The 16,420-nt window shown below is 32.8% G+C and overlaps 1 protein-coding gene across 1 annotated transcript in view; it reads right to left on the reverse strand.

Annotated features, from left to right (window-relative positions):
• LOC130442800 (LIM/homeobox protein Lhx5) overlaps positions 1–15,975 on the reverse strand; it is a 116,240-nt gene extending 100,265 nt beyond the window's left edge. Inside the window, exon 1 of the mRNA XM_056777156.1 lies at positions 15,653–15,975. The gene's annotated coding sequence lies outside the window, so the exon portion shown is untranslated. The remainder of the gene's footprint in view (positions 1–15,652) is intronic.
• Between the last annotated feature and the right edge of the window lie 445 nt (positions 15,976–16,420).

The following is a 16,420-nucleotide window of genomic DNA, read 5'->3' on the forward strand; positions in this document are numbered from 1 at the left end:
TGTAGCTTTACCGCCGTGAAAAAATTCGAGGATCGGTCTCATTGATGCGTGCATTTTCCTTCACGTTTCATTAATTTTATCACTTAAAAGTAAATATTCAGATTAATAGAAAAATATGAAATATATATCTAATTTGCTAATAATAAAATACGCATTTACAAATTCATTGAAAACTTCTCATTTGATGGATATTATTTCATAACCTAACATTTATGATCAAAAAGATTTTTATCTGCAACTATGTATCTCATTATCTTATGGTGGGTCCACACGATACAGACTTCCATAAAATTCTATAGAATTGTGTCGGTGCGATCCAAAAGTCGAAGTATGCATGGAAGTCTGCGTATTTATCGTAGCTAAGAAATTTAAATTGTATTTTCGAACGAAAATCCGCAACTCTTTGATTCGATTTTTGCGTTTATTTATAATATTTTTAAGACCCAGAAAACTAATTGAGAAATCAGTATATTGATTGAATAAAACTATTTTATTTTACTATGATTTAATTAAATATACATATCAACATAGATCTATTGGAATTGTAGTATCTTTCTGCAATTGTGATTTTTGTTCGACCCAAATAATTATTTAATAATCAAATTGTAAATTCTGCATATAAGAGAAACTTTTTTTCTAACTTTTTTTATTGTGTTTAATGCTAAACAAACTATCCAAGTACAGAGCAATTAAATGATGTTCAAAACGATTTTTTATGCTATAGAATAGAAAACATTAACAATCAAAAATTCCTCAAGGGAATATTTATCCTCACCACTACAACCTATCGTACAAAAGTTTTATTTTTATGAAAATTCTCCTGTAATAATTCGTCCTACATACATCCATAAAATCCCTAAAATCTATCGTTCGCTATCAGTCAAGTTATTGGTGAAGTTTCAAGGTGAATATTCCAAGGAGTTTGTCAACGAATTTATTAAAATTTATAAAAATTTACCGTCCACTTGGAAAATTAAATCAAAAGAATAATCGAATCGGCTTCTTATACTCCAGTACTGTATTTTATATCTTCGTATGATCTACTTCCAGTAGCTAAATATCTTAAAGTTGCTGACAGTCTTTCGTCCGGCGTGATAACTTTTCGCACCGGGGTATCTTGTTTCACTATTAACGGGGTAATTTAGAAGTTCATTATATACATCTACGTCCATTCGCAAATAGTCTTGAAAATCACAACCATCATCATAAACTCACTAGTTAAATTTATATGCGAATACCCAAATCGCTACAATAACCATTTTTTACACCATACAGATCTTTTTTTTCAGTTCTTTTTCTTCTTCTTACACAATAATGCAAGCTGCGGCTGCTAATAATAACTGACGTTTTCTTTGCAATAAAATTTTAGCCATCTGTCTGTAACATTTGGATAGAATGTTACAGAATGTCCGTACAAACATTCTATCCAAATGTTTAGGTAAATTTTTTGATTCCGACTTTATAGTCTGTACAGATATCTGTGCGAACAAAAGTCTGTATCGTGTGGACCCACCTTTAGGATTATCCTTTGTAGTACATGAGTGGAATGGAAAAAAAAGAAAAATAAAATGAAGGAACTTTCATTTCAAAAAATCTTTTGTCGTTCGTGGAAGGTTAGATATCCTCGTGCTTCTTTATCATCATAAATATTCCTTTCAAAATCTCTTAAAATCATGACAAATTATTCCATATTATTTTCTATTTTTGATTCATGAACCAAAAGCTCGCATTTTTTGTATGGTTGCAACGGCTTTGCCACCCAGTAGTAGAGAAAGTGCAAAGATCTTAAATAACAAAAGCAGTGCTATTTTTCAATATAATATCCCTTTATTTCCCTTTTTAGACGACGCCATCTTAAAGTTGTTCGGAAGTTGCGTTTTGAGTGTAGTGAAAGTGACAGTTCCGTACTACAAAACACTTTCGGTACGCTCTGGAGTAGACAACTTTAACTTCCTTCAATGTTGACAGTTGACAGTTGAATTTCGATGATTTTGCATAACTTTAAAGTTTATATAGATGATTCAATAACAAACAAGATTGAAATTGCTAACAGAATACTTTCTTCCACCACAAATACGAATCATTCAACAAATCAAGAAAATATCGAAATCACAAACACATCTACAGAGATTTCATCAACATCTAGTAGAGATATACATATTCCATCTGCATCCAATCCATTAAATATTAATAATTATATTATATTGTTCAATAACTAAAATGTTCATAATTCTCTCTTATTTGTTTTCTTTCCCCAATGTAATTGAAAATGTTTTGGATCTTATGCGTTGTCTAAAAAATGTTGTGTACGCCGCGGCTGAAATACTACTTTGTTGGCCTAAAGCAAGTGTATACCTCGGCTACTTTTGCAGCGACTTTTTCGAAAATTTTTTGGCGCAATTAACATTGTCGGCTTGCCACCCTCCATAATCAACTTGGTGAGATAAAAGTGCTCAAAAAACTACAATTGGACGGGTCCGCGGTAAATTACTATGTTAAGTCGGAGTTCAAGGATTCTTAGAAGTTCCATTACGACAATTCCAACTACCTAATAAAAAAAAAACAAGATTAGCATTATAACCAACCGACCTATAGCATCGACCTCATCCTGTCAGACTTTTTTTTGTTCCCTCAAGTCAACAAATCGCTGGGGGGACAACATTAGAGCAGGTATGATGGCGTCACTGAAGGTATCCTCGTTAAAGCCTTCCACAGAGACTATACCACATGGATATCTCGATGGTGGAAGTGTATTGATGGAAGCGGGTCATATTTCGAAGAATATTGACAAATTGTAACATTTCGATCCATATAATTTTAAATCCAGAACTTGATGCACTAAAGGAATGGTCAATTTGGAGATCAATAGTTCTTATAAGCTCCACCATGACAATACACCAATACAATGCACTACCTAATAAAAAAACATGATCAGCGGCATACCCCAGCCGACTTAAAGCATCGACCTCGTCCCGTAAGACTTTTTTTTGTTCCCTCAAGTCAACAAATCGCTGGGGGGACAACATTAGAGCAGGTATGATGGCGTCACTGAAGGTATCCTCGTTAAAGCCTTCCACAGAGACTATACCGCATGGATATCTCGATAGTCGAATTGTATTGATGGAGCGGGTCATATTTCGAAGAATATTGACAAATTGTAACATTGCGATCCATACAATTTTAAATCCAGAACTTGATGCACTAAAGGAATGGTCAATTTGGAGATCAATAGTTCTTGTAAGCTCCACCATGACAATACACCAATACAATGCACTACCTAATAAAAAAACATGATCAGCGGCATACCCCAGCCGACTTAAAGCATCGACCTCGTCCCGTAAGACTTTTTTTTGTTCCCTCAAGTCAACAAATCGCTGGGGGGACAACATTAGAGCAGGTATGATGGCGTCACTGAAGGTATCCTCGTTAAAGCCTTCCACAGAGACTATACCACATGGATATCTCGATGGTAGAAGTGTATTGATGGAAGCGGGTCATATTTCGAAGAATATTGACAAATTGTAACATTGCGATCCATACAATTTTAAATCCAGAACTTGATGCACTAAAGGAATGGTCAATTTGGAGATCAATAGTTCTTGTAAGCTCCACCATGACAATACACCAATACAATGCACTACCTAATAAAAAAACATGATCAGCGGCATACCCCAGCCGACTTAAAGCATCGACCTCGTCCCGTAAGACTTCTTTTTGTTCCCTCAACTCAACAAATCGCTGGGGGGACAACATTAGAGCAGGTATGATGGCGTCACTGAAGGTATCCTCGTTAAAGCCTTCCACAGAGACTATACCGCATGGATATCTCGATGGTAGAAGTGTATTGATGGAAGCGGGTCATATTTCGAAGAATATTGACAAATTGTAACATTGCGATCCATACAATTTTAAATCCAGAACTTGATGCACTAAAGGAATGGTCAATTTGGAGATCAATAGTTCTTGTAAGCTCCACCATGACAATACACCAATACAATGCACTACCTAATAAAAAAACATGATCAGCGACATACCCCAGCCGACTTAAACCATCGAAATCGTCCCGTAAGACTTCTTTTTGTTCCCTCAACTCAACAAATCGCTGGGGGGACAACATTAGAGCAGGTATGATGGCGTCACTGAAGGTATCCTCGTTAAAGCCTTCCACAGAGACTATACCGCATGGATATCTCGATAGTCGAATTGTATTGATGGAGCGGGTCATATTTCGAAGAATATTGACAAATTGTAACATTGCGATCCATACAATTTTAAATCCAGAACTTGATGCACTAAAGGAATGGTCAATTTGGAGATCAATAGTTCTTGTAAGCTCCACCATGACAATACACCAATACAATGCACTACCTAATAAAAAAACATGATCAGCGGCATACCCCAGCCGACTTAAAGCATCGACCTCGTTCCGTAAGACTTCTTTTTGTTCCCTCAACTCAAGAAATCACTGGAGGGAAAACATTAGAGCAACTATGATGGCGACACTGAAGGTGTTCTCGTTAAAGGTTTCCTAGTAGTAGATTCTCTTAAATTAATTGACTTAGATTCAATTTCTAAAGCAGCTCCTTTATACTTTCTCCATGAAAACATCCAATAAACGGATTTCATCACAAAATATCTTGAACCAAAAATAGAGAAGAAAGTGAGAAATGTAAATTTAATCAGATGCATGATTTGAAGGTGAAGCAATTAGCAATATTAGAGCCATTAGTAGAGAATCATCTTAAAAATTTATAGTAGAGTATAGTTTTAGTTTAGTAATATCAGAAACTTTGAGAAATTTTTTCGCATTTACCCCATGACAGAATTGGAAAGTGATAAATCAATCAGTTGATTGAAATTGAGGTCTTATAAGTATTTCTAATCTAAGCTGGAGGAAATTATCTACTCAGAACGAAAAAAGTAGTGAGTTTGTATTAACACTAACATCGTAAGTTAAACCTCATCATACTGCCATATAAATGTAAAGAACACAAATTAACACCTTAACTTGCAATAATCCCATGCTTAACGATGACAATAAAAAAAATCCAACAAAAATTTTAATACATCTTCCCTTATTTTATTTCCAAACGGAGTATAAATTTCTGTAGCTAGTCATAAATCACACTGACATTGATTATAAATATTTCGGTCAATAAATTACGTTTTATTGGCGCCGTAAAGGTCTGCAACTATTTGAAATGTACTAAAACTTGTAAAAGCCAAGTGTTTCCAATAACGACTAATAAAAAAATTAGAATAGTTGGAAACTCATTCTACAATGTGACCTCTGATTCAATTCATCTTATACTGGGTCGATTGTATGAGAGTTTACGGGTGTATTACTATTTGATATTCGACGATAATGTAATGAAAATTTCGATTAAATAGAAAAAACTTATAAATTTTGTTATCTATTTTGAAAAAGTTAGGTAGAAAGAATGATTAAAATATTCACTCCATTTGTTTTTTGAGATACTTCTCACCTTATCCGATCTTCTAATAGTTTTGTTCATCAGTTTATTACGAGGGTGGTTTGAAGAATTCTACATCTGTATTGCTATCGAACGCCTCTTTCAATGGACCAAATAAATAATAGTCGCATGATGACGAATCGGGACTATAAGGAGGGTGTTTCAGTGTTTGCTAACCCAGCCGAGCTGGGATAGTTCTTAAGTCGCGCTGTACGCAATCTAGCGTTGTGTTGTAGTAATATCGAACTATGGATTGAAATATCGCGTTTTATTTTATAGACAGGTGTTTTTTAGGAACTTAGTATGATTCAGAGCTTTGACAAATCGTTATTTAGTGAGAAAATCAACCACAACTACTTCTCTGATGTCCTAAAACATAGTACACAACACCATCCCTGCTAGCAGTGTAATTTTCGCTTTAACCAGCGCGCCTTCGTGTTTTTTCCTCCACTTAATAGACAACGTACCCAAGTCACTTCTGTGGTGAATATTCGGTGCAATACATTGTCTACTTTCTCTTCATACCGCTTCAGGAGACACGTGCAAACTTCTGCTCAAAATTCAGAAGTCTTGGCATCCATAATTTGCTCAATTCTACCTCCCTTGATGTCAAATTTTTTAACCATGTCGCGTACAGTACTGCGTCGATATCCCGAAATGGATTTTTTCTACAGCGCTGACGGTATCACGGAATATCAGTCAAAGTATACCTCAATCTCATGGTATGTCTCTGTTACAACAGCTGATTTTGGACGATATTCATGAAATTCTGTAGCGACAACGATTGAATTAGGAAAACCAGTGAAACGCGGTGATTCGAGATGGTACTCGGCACTGTTTAATCCACGTCGAAAGTCATATAAAATCATATCACGGAAATGTTCGCGACTTAATTCCATGACCAAGTAGCACTCGTACGACAACACGTTTACCCATCAAATGTCAAACTTTATGACGTCAATGTCAGATTTGACATATTCACATCAGTGTTGCCACCGTCAAAACTAAATTATCAACCCTCGTATTGAAGTTTGTTATTGTTTACAAATGTTTTTCGATTTACAATGAAGAGGTCAAGACGACAATTGAACGAACTGAATGATTGGTAATAATTATAATTTAAATCTCGTGGTTTTTGAGATCATATTTTCATCACCTCCCCAAGTTTATCAAGATGTAACTGACGAGCACGATGTTTTATTTAAATTAGATCTTTTGTAAATAGACGTTTTGAAATGAATGATTCATTATTATGCATGTAGGTTAGGCAATATAACATGCGTAGGTTTTGACATGCCGCTTTGAAAAAATTTTTCTTCCCCTTTTTTTAATAAATTTCGTTTCAGAAACATTGGTAGACTTGACAGAACGCAGGAAGAGTCGATTTTTTTCAATAAACTTATGTTAAGATTATGTTTTTAATGATACTAGTTGCTTACACCATATTTCTTCTTCAATGATCAAACCAAAATAAACAAAATAATTACAAAAAAGAGATTAAATAAAATGTATTATCTCCACAGGCTCTCATTAGAGTCTGTCCACGGTTTCTCACGCTTTAGATGAAGTTGTCGATAAATTCTTGGTATCAGTTATCCCACGCCAATCATTAGGGGGTTTCTTTGTCCAACTTTCTTCCCAGGTAGTCCCAGAAATGTTTTATCGGATCCAATTCCGGCGATCGAGCTGGCCAGTTTATTTAAGCGATGCCTAACTTATTAATCATAGACATGAAAGTGAAATTTTCGCCCATGAAAGAGGAAAAAACGCATGACATAGGTTCTGAAATTTCGTATCGATGTGCAGTTTGCAATCCGTTGGTGATTACTAACTGCTAATCTTATACCACAATTGACTTTCCATCTTATTACACAGATGCAGTGAAATTTACTTGATGATAACGTTCCTTCCAATGTCTCTACATCTCTCCTAGCTGCGAAATTTACCCAGAAACAGAAGATAATTTATCTCATACCGAAATCGTAGCATTTTGGATGGCATATCATCAGCGTTGTCTCAAAACTTGTTTACAAAATATTTGGTACTGAAAAATCGCAAAGAATATACCGGACGAGGCGTTTTTCGGCAAACATGTTGGTGGTGCTGATTCGTTCATTCTGAAAAGAACGGAGGATAGCGTTCTCTCAACGTAGCAGAAGGATACATAGATAAATATATGCAAGAAAATATAGAAGTACTAAAAATTAAAACATCTGTCAACCGTCTACTTCAACATCTTTACTTTTAAAGAATGAAATATCTACCGAATGGACTGAACTTATGCGATAATACAAATTGTACAATAAATGTTACCATTAATACCATCGATTTCTAAATATACTAATTATTTAGTTTTCAAAAAAAAAGCATTATAAATAAATAATTGTTTTTTCTTATTATTAAAATCAACTGTTTTAATATTAAGCACTCGGAAAAGAAATCGTAGATCTGGGTTTGCTCTATTGTGAGTTGTTGTTTTAGATATTTATTTCATGGTTTTCTTAGTCATATTGATCCCAAACATACGATATACATTAATAGTCAAAGGGTAAATAACAAGCTCTAAAAGTAAATATGTATTATTTACTTCCACGTGGAAATGGATGAAATGTGGGTTGGGGACAAAGCAATTTCGGTTTTATAGTAAAAATAAAACCCTTTTTTTAATAGAGAATAGAGACATTTCTGAAAGTTTGTCCATTCAAAGAATTCTGCAAACTTCGTAATAAATGGTAATCAGATAGTGCCAGATCAGGACTGTATGGGGGATGTGACATCACTTCCCAGCCAAGCTCCAATAGTTTCCAAAGATGTATGAGGTCTTGTATTATCATGGTGGAACACTAAACCTTTTCGATTTGATAATTTTGGCCGTTTTTGTTTGATTGATTCAACCAGTTTCATTAATTGTTGACAGTAAACCTCAGAATTGATCGTTGGTTCCTTGGAAGCAGCTCCAAAAACACAAACTGACAGCATGAGCTCTTTTCTGTTGTTTTTCAGCTTTCGATGTGGTTTGTGCTGGTTCATCGTGTTTGCTCAATGATCATTTCGAACTATTTACTGTACAGTACCAATTTTTCATTTCGTTTCAGTTACATATCATTAATTCTTTGTGTTTCTTTCAATTCGCGAGATACCCAAATATCAAGCTTCTTAACTGGCCCAATACTACTCCAATATTCAAATCATAATTGATTAAATCCCGAGATTTCAAATTCAATAACAAATAAACATCGAAGCGTAGATAAGAAAAGACTGTAATTATGTACTAAAGATTTTTTACGTCTACTTTATTAAGACTTATAACATTACACGACATTTTACAGGCGAATTAAGTTGTTAAACCTTATAAAAAAACCAGAATTAATATCCATTTAATTATATGACTCTTTATTTAAAAGTAGTTTTAAACAAACTTAGGTACCTCTATCATTAAAGCAGTACTTACTTATCGTTTGTCATTAGCATCGGCAGCTATTTAGTCCTCAAATAACAGTTTTTAATTAAATCACTTTCCATTTTTTTTTCTTAATTATGTCTATTGAACGAAGAAAAAAGTAATAGAAAGGTAAATACAAGTATTGAAGCAAATTGGGAAAATATAATAATCAAGAATTAATGATATATTTAGAATAGTTAAAAAAAACACACAAACCATTGACTGGTGGAAATAGAGCTGAAAATAGAAGTAGAAATAAGAAAAAAGAGAAAAGAGGATATGAGATAATAAAATAAAGTAGAAGGAAATACCGAGAATCAACGAATAGAAAAGTCGAGGAACTACAACAAAAGATAGAAAGAAGTATGTAAATAATAAAAGAAAGTAGAAGGAAATACCGAAAATCAACTAATAGAAAAGTCAGGGAACGACAACAAAAGATAGAAAGAAGTATGTAAATAATAAAAGAAAGTAGAAGGAAATACCGAAAATCAACTAATAGAAAAGTCAAGGAACTACAACAAAAGATAGAAAGAAGTATGTAAATAATAAAAAGAAGTAGAAGGAAATACCGAAAATCAACTAATAGAAAAGTCAGGGAACGACAACAAAAGATAGAAAGAAGTATGTAAATAATAAAAGAAAGTAGAAGGAAATACCGAAAATCAACTAATAGAAAAGTCAAGGAACTACAACAAAAGATAGAAAGAAGTATGTAAATAATAAAAGGAAGTAGAAGGAAATACCGAAAATCAACGAATAGAAAAGTCGAGGAACTACAACAAAAGATAGAAAGAAGTATGTAAATAATAAAAGAAAGTAGAAGGAAATACCGAAAATCAACGAATAGAAAAGTCGAGGAACTACAACAAAAGATAGAAAGAAGTATGTAAATAATAAAAGAAAGTAGAAGGAAATACCGAAAATCAACTAATAGAAAAGTCAAGGAACTACAACAAAAGATAGAAAGAAGTATATAAATAATAAAAGGAAGTAGAAGGAAATACCGAAAATCAACGAATAGAAAAGTCGAGGAACTACAACAAAAGATAGAAAGAAGTATGTAAATAATAAAAGAAAGTAGAAGGAAATACCGAAAATCAACGAATAGAAAAGTCGAGGAACTACAACAAAAGATAGAAAGAAGTATGTAAATAATAAAAGAAAGTAGAAGGAAATACCGAAAATCAACTAATAGAAAAGTCAAGGAACTACAACAAAAGATAGAAAGAAGTATGTAAATAATAAAAGGAAGTAGAAGGAAATACCGAAAATCAACGAATAGAAAAGTCGAGGAACTACAACAAAAGATAGAAAGAAGTATGTAAATAATAAAAGAAAGTAGAAGGAAATACCGAAAATCAACGAATAGAAAAGTCGAGGAACTACAACAAAAGATAGAAAGAAGTATGTAAATAATAAAAGAAAGTAGAAGGAAATACCGAAAATCAACTAATAGAAAAGTCAAGGAACTACAACAAAAGATAGAAAGAAGTATGTAAATAATAAAAGAAAGTAGAAGGAAATACCGAAAATCAACGAATAGAAAAGTCGAGGAACTACAACAAAAGATAGAAAGAAGTATGTAAATAATAAAAGAAAGTAGAAGGAAATACCGAAAATCAACGAATAGAAAAGTCGAGGAACTACAACAAAAGATAGAAAGAAGTATGTAAATAATAAAAGGAAGTAGAAGGAAATACCGAAAATCAACGAATAGAAAAGTCAAGGAACTACAACAAAAGATAGAAAGAAGTATGTAAATAATAAAAGGAAGTAGAAGGAAATACCGAAAATCAACGAATAGAAAAGTCGAGGAACTACAACAAAAGATAGAAAGAAGTATGTAAATAATAAAAGAAAGTAGAAGGAAATACCGAAAATCAACGAATAGAAAAGTCGAGGAACTACAACAAAAGATAGAAAGAAGTATGTAAATAATAAAAGAAAGTAGAAGGAAATACCGAAAATCAACTAATAGAAAAGTCAAGGAACTACAACAAAAGATAGAAAGAAGTATATAAATAATAAAAGGAAGTAGAAGGAAATACCGAAAATCAACGAATAGAAAAGTCGAGGAACTACAACAAAAGATAGAAAGAAGTATGTAAATAATAAAAGAAAGTAGAAGGAAATACCGAAAATCAACGAATAGAAAAGTCGAGGAACTACAACAAAAGATAGAAAGAAGTATGTAAATAATAAAAGAAAGTAGAAGGAAATACCGAAAATCAACTAATAGAAAAGTCAAGGAACTACAACAAAAGATAGAAAGAAGTATGTAAATAATAAAAGGAAGTAGAAGGAAATACCGAAAATCAACGAATAGAAAAGTCGAGGAACTACAACAAAAGATAGAAAGAAGTATGTAAATAATAAAAGAAAGTAGAAGGAAATACCGAAAATCAACGAATAGAAAAGTCGAGGAACTACAACAAAAGATAGAAAGAAGTATGTAAATAATAAAAGAAAGTAGAAGGAAATACCGAAAATCAACTAATAGAAAAGTCAAGGAACTACAACAAAAGATAGAAAGAAGTATGTAAATAATAAAAGAAAGTAGAAGGAAATACCGAAAATCAACTAATAGAAAAGTCAAGGAACTACAACAAAAGATAGAAAGAAGTATATAAATAATAAAAGAAAGTAGAAGGAAATACCGAAAATCAACTAATAGAAAAGTCAAGGAACTACAACAAAAGATAGAAAGAAGTATGTAAATAATAAAAGAAAGTAGAAGGAAATACCGAAAATCAACGAATAGTGAGTGATTATAGAAAAAAAGGTACAAAAATCCAATAGTAGATAGATGAAGAAAAAAAATTGTTAAGGACAAAAAAGTAGCAGAAATAGAAGTGAAGAGAACAAATGGACAGCCAAAACTATAAGAAACAAAATCAAGAGAAAAATTAAAAGATTAATAGGAGAAAATGGAAACAATTCGTAGAAGAATTGATAAATAACTATGAAAACTTTTAGAATAAAATCAGAGCGATGGGAGGAAGGAAAATAATGAAAATAAGAGGTAAATGAAACGATATAAACTGGCATATAAAGAGAACAATACGAAACCTAGTAAGAAAAGTGATAGGAACAAAATGAAGGAAAACCCAGGAAAATTTTGCTAGAAAAAGGAGAAGAGGAAAAAAAAAGAAACCAATACGACGAATGAATAGAAAGATAGTGGAAACAGAGTCGAAACTAGAATCCAAATACTTTGACGCTCTAAAAGTGACAAAACAAGAGGGTTAATCAACTCTTCTTAGATTTTGAAATTATCCTACAAAAATATTTTGACTAAAAACTATCTTAAGTTAAAACGGTTAAGTAATCAAGAATATCTTTATTACGTTATTCTTTTTTTTAATAGTTCCACGTGTTATGTATTACATAATGAAAAAACATAAACTTTTCGCAATAAAAAACAAAAGGTATTAAAGATAAAGTTTATTTTTATAGTATATCAGAATATATGATCAGTCACCTTCTTTATGTGAAAACCAACATAATGGATCGTTTTTAAATGATAGGTTGTCAGTTTTTATAAAATCCGTCCACTTACCCCACCTTTATCACTTAGAAAAATATATAATCTTTTGTATATTGAGCGCAGAAATCTGTAAGTTTTCAAATTTCAACTATAATCTTTTTTCTATGACCTACAACTGTGTGTAACTAATTATTGCCCACCATCTTGGTATTCACTGCTTTTTGAATCAGAATATTGATATCTGTCAATCAATTTTGATTCATCTGTAGTCTAATGATCCAATTATATGATCTCTCCATCAGATGCGATAAATTTTCATGCAGAGTATCAGCAATTACTTATTGCTTCGTCTTTTTGGTTTTCAAGGACGTTTATTTCAAAAAATATAAAATTATGTCCTTTTTTTTGAAGGTCCAGACCACTATTTAATTAATTCGGGATTGTTTTTGGGGTGGTTTTAATGATTTATATATTTTAACTATTTGTAATCTAAACTGAGATTTGCAAATGAAATTTCGCGACACAACGTTAAAATAACCGTATAAAAAAATTATTTCTTTACAGAAATTAAATAATAACTTAAATTCGCCTCTAAATATATGATTTGCCAAAGATCAATTTGATTTTTTTTTAATTTAAGCACCTCACAATGCAAATCAAAATTCTGTCGCTAGATTGAGAATTCAGTCACAACTGTGCAAATATAAGTTGTCGTTCTTTCATTGATCTTTTATAACCATAAGTTGTACAGAACAATATAAGAAGGTTTAGGCAGGCCAAAAACTTTATGATTTAAGGTTTACAATAAGATTTGTTGCTGCAAGTCGGAGTTAAATTTTTTTTTCATTGTAAATCCAATATATTTCGCCGAAATTACGATTGTAGTTTTTCCATCAAGTCAGGATTGTATTGTATTTTTTTTCATTTAGTTACAATTTACAAGGTGCAGTGTGCAGTTTATTGTGAATTCTAGTATGATCATGGAAAATTTGGAAGGGCCGCGTGAACGCCGAAAAATTGTTTAAACAGAAAGTGGAAAAAATTAAAATTTAATCGTTCAAATAATTTTCTGACGAACATATATGTAAAAGTGTTATTAACGCAGTGAAATTGATTAGTAGTATGCTTGGTGTTTGAAAATGCGCGTCAAGCTCCAGGAAAACCAAAATTTTAAATAAAAAATCCTTTAAAAGTAAGACTAAGACAATTTCTAAACAAAATCCTTGCCACGATTGGAAATGATAAGAATTACCATGGAATTAGTTGAAGCATACTATGGAAATTTTCAAAAGATATACGTTTTCGATGGAAAGTCTATTTCAATAGGAAGAATCGGTTTTGCAGTGAGGAGAAAAAATTTCCTAAGATAAAAGAAATTGGAAACAAAAGAAGAAACTCCCTAAGATAAAAGAAATTGGAAACGAAAGAAGAAACTCCCTAAGATAAAAGAAATTGGAAACAAAAGAAGAAACTCCCTAAGATAAAAGAAATGGGAAACCAAAGAAGTAACTCCCTAAGATAAAAGAAATTGGAAACAAAAGAAGAAACTCCCTAAGATAAAAGAAATGGGAAACCAAAGAAGTAACTCCCTAAGATAAAAGAAATTGGAAACAAAAGAAGAAACTCCCTAAGATAAAAGAAATGGGAAACCAAAGAAGTAACTCCCTAAGATAAAAGAAATGGGAAACAAAAGAAGAACTCCCTAAGATAAAAGAAATGGGAAACAAAAGAAGAAACCCCCTAAGATGAAAGAAATGGGAAACAAAAGAAGAAACTCCCTAAGATAAAAGAAATGGGAAACAAAAGAAGAACTCCCTAAGATAAAGGAAATGGGAAACAAAAGAAGAAACTCCCTAAGATAAAAGAAATTGGAAACCAAAGAAGAAACTCCCTAAGATAAAAGAAATGGGAAACAAAAGAAGAACTCCCTAAGATAAAAGAAATGGGAAACAAAAGAAGAAACCCCCTAAGATGAAAGAAATGGGAAACAAAAGAAGAAACTCCCTAAGATAAAAGAAATGGGAAACAAAAGAAGAACTCCCTAAGATAAAGGAAATGGGAAACAAAAGAAGAAACTCCCTAAGATAAAAGAAATTGGAAACCAAAGAAGAAACCCCCTAAGATGAAAGAAATGGGAAACAAAAGAAGAAACTCCCTAAGATAAAAGAAATGGGAAACAAAAGAAGAACTCCCTAAGATAAAGGAAATGGGAAACAAAAGAAGAAACTCCCTAAGATAAAAGAAATTAGAAACCAAAGAAGAAACTCCCTAAGATAAAAGAAATTGGAAACAAAAGAAGAAACCCCCTAAGATGAAAGAAATGGGAAACAAAAGAAGAAACTCCCTAAGATAAAGGAAATGGGAAACAAAAGAAGAAACTCCCTAAGATAAAAGAAATTAGAAACCAAAGAAGAAACTCCCTAAGATAAAAGAAATTGGAAACCAAAGAAGAAACTCCCTAAGATAAAAGAAATTGGAAACCAAAGAAGAAATACATTCAATTTAGATGAAACATGTATCAATAAAGGACACAACACCAAATTAATTTTGGCAAGATGAAATTATTAACTTATAATTATTAACTAACCGAGCGCCGACTAATCCTAGTACACAACGGTAAATCAAACAGTTTTGTTGGTGGTTTAGTGATTTTTGAAATACTTATGCGTGCCAGTGAGTACCATGAGGAAGTTTTTGAAGAATGGTTCAAACAAATGATAGATCTTCTATATCAAAACTGTATAATTGTAACGGATAAAGCAAGTTATCACTTCAACCGAAAAAATATTCAAACAATTGGCCAAATTCAAAGAATGTTAGGTTCTGTGAGAAACGAACTATATTCTTTGTGTCTCCTCAAAAGCAGAAATCAAAGAAAAAATTGAAATTGCATAGATAGATCTCCACCATATCATTACGGGCTAAATCCGATAGTATCAGCACAGATAAAGGAAGAAGTTTCAATAAAACTTTTTTTTTGAAAAGCGATGATACCTAGTTGTTTTTGAAAGCTGGAGGAAAAGCGAAAATTTACCTTTACTTGTCTAATTTCAGATGCTTAGAAGTTATAAGCAAGCTGATTAATATTTATACAAATATTAATTCATACGGAAATTCTCGAAGTATCTCTTTCATTCATAAAAATAGACTATAAAAAACTAATTATTCTGCGTGTTATATTTTTAAGATTACAAGTTTACCATATATTAAATGATGATATTTTGTACTTAGTTAAATAGAACTGACCTATATTGTGGGTTGAATGTAAATAACCAGAGTTGGGCCCGATAGGCACATGGGCCAACCCGGCCCTTAACGTGAGGGTCCCCACAGGGGCAATTGCGGGACCTCCTTCAAGGTACGCCGCCAGATTGGCCAAATATTCACTTCCACACACAAAAACACTGAGAAATAAAAGATACGTACACTCTAGTCACCCGATTTAGTCCTTCGAGATAACCGTTCGCGAGACACGACGAAATATCCGTACCGACAACGTTAAAGAACAAATTTTTAGAAACGTCCTGTTGTGGTTGCGGTGTCTGCGTTGTCGGTTGTTGGCATAGACTGCTATCCTGTTGTTGTAAATCGAGTCGCCCCTACTTTCTATCGATTTTCACTCCCCTCCATTGATATTTTCGTCGATCGACCAATGAAACGATATCACCACGCCTCCAACCAAGTCCCTCCTTTACCTGGTAGCCATCAATTGTGATCTTTATCGCTACAGTATAGCCGAGATGTATCTTATGTTCCTCGGTGGAAGAGATGAAAGTCGCTTGGTGCGATCTCACCGACAGACTACTGTTTTGCATTTTTTTAATGTCAAGTCTCACCACAGTCTGAGATGTGCATATTCTGATGACGGGGATTTTTATTTTCAGGAGTTTTATTACGCGGACACTCGCGGCGGCGGAGAAGAATATTTTTCTCTCATACTTTCTTCTTCTTCTTTTTTTCCCTATATTGAATAGATTGTTATCCTCGGGCTGATCGGGAAAAAAATGTGGTAAC

Source organism: Diorhabda sublineata, chromosome 4, assembly GCF_026230105.1.
Source record: "Diorhabda sublineata isolate icDioSubl1.1 chromosome 4, icDioSubl1.1, whole genome shotgun sequence".
Classification (NCBI taxonomy): Eukaryota; Metazoa; Arthropoda; class Insecta; order Coleoptera; family Chrysomelidae; genus Diorhabda; species Diorhabda sublineata.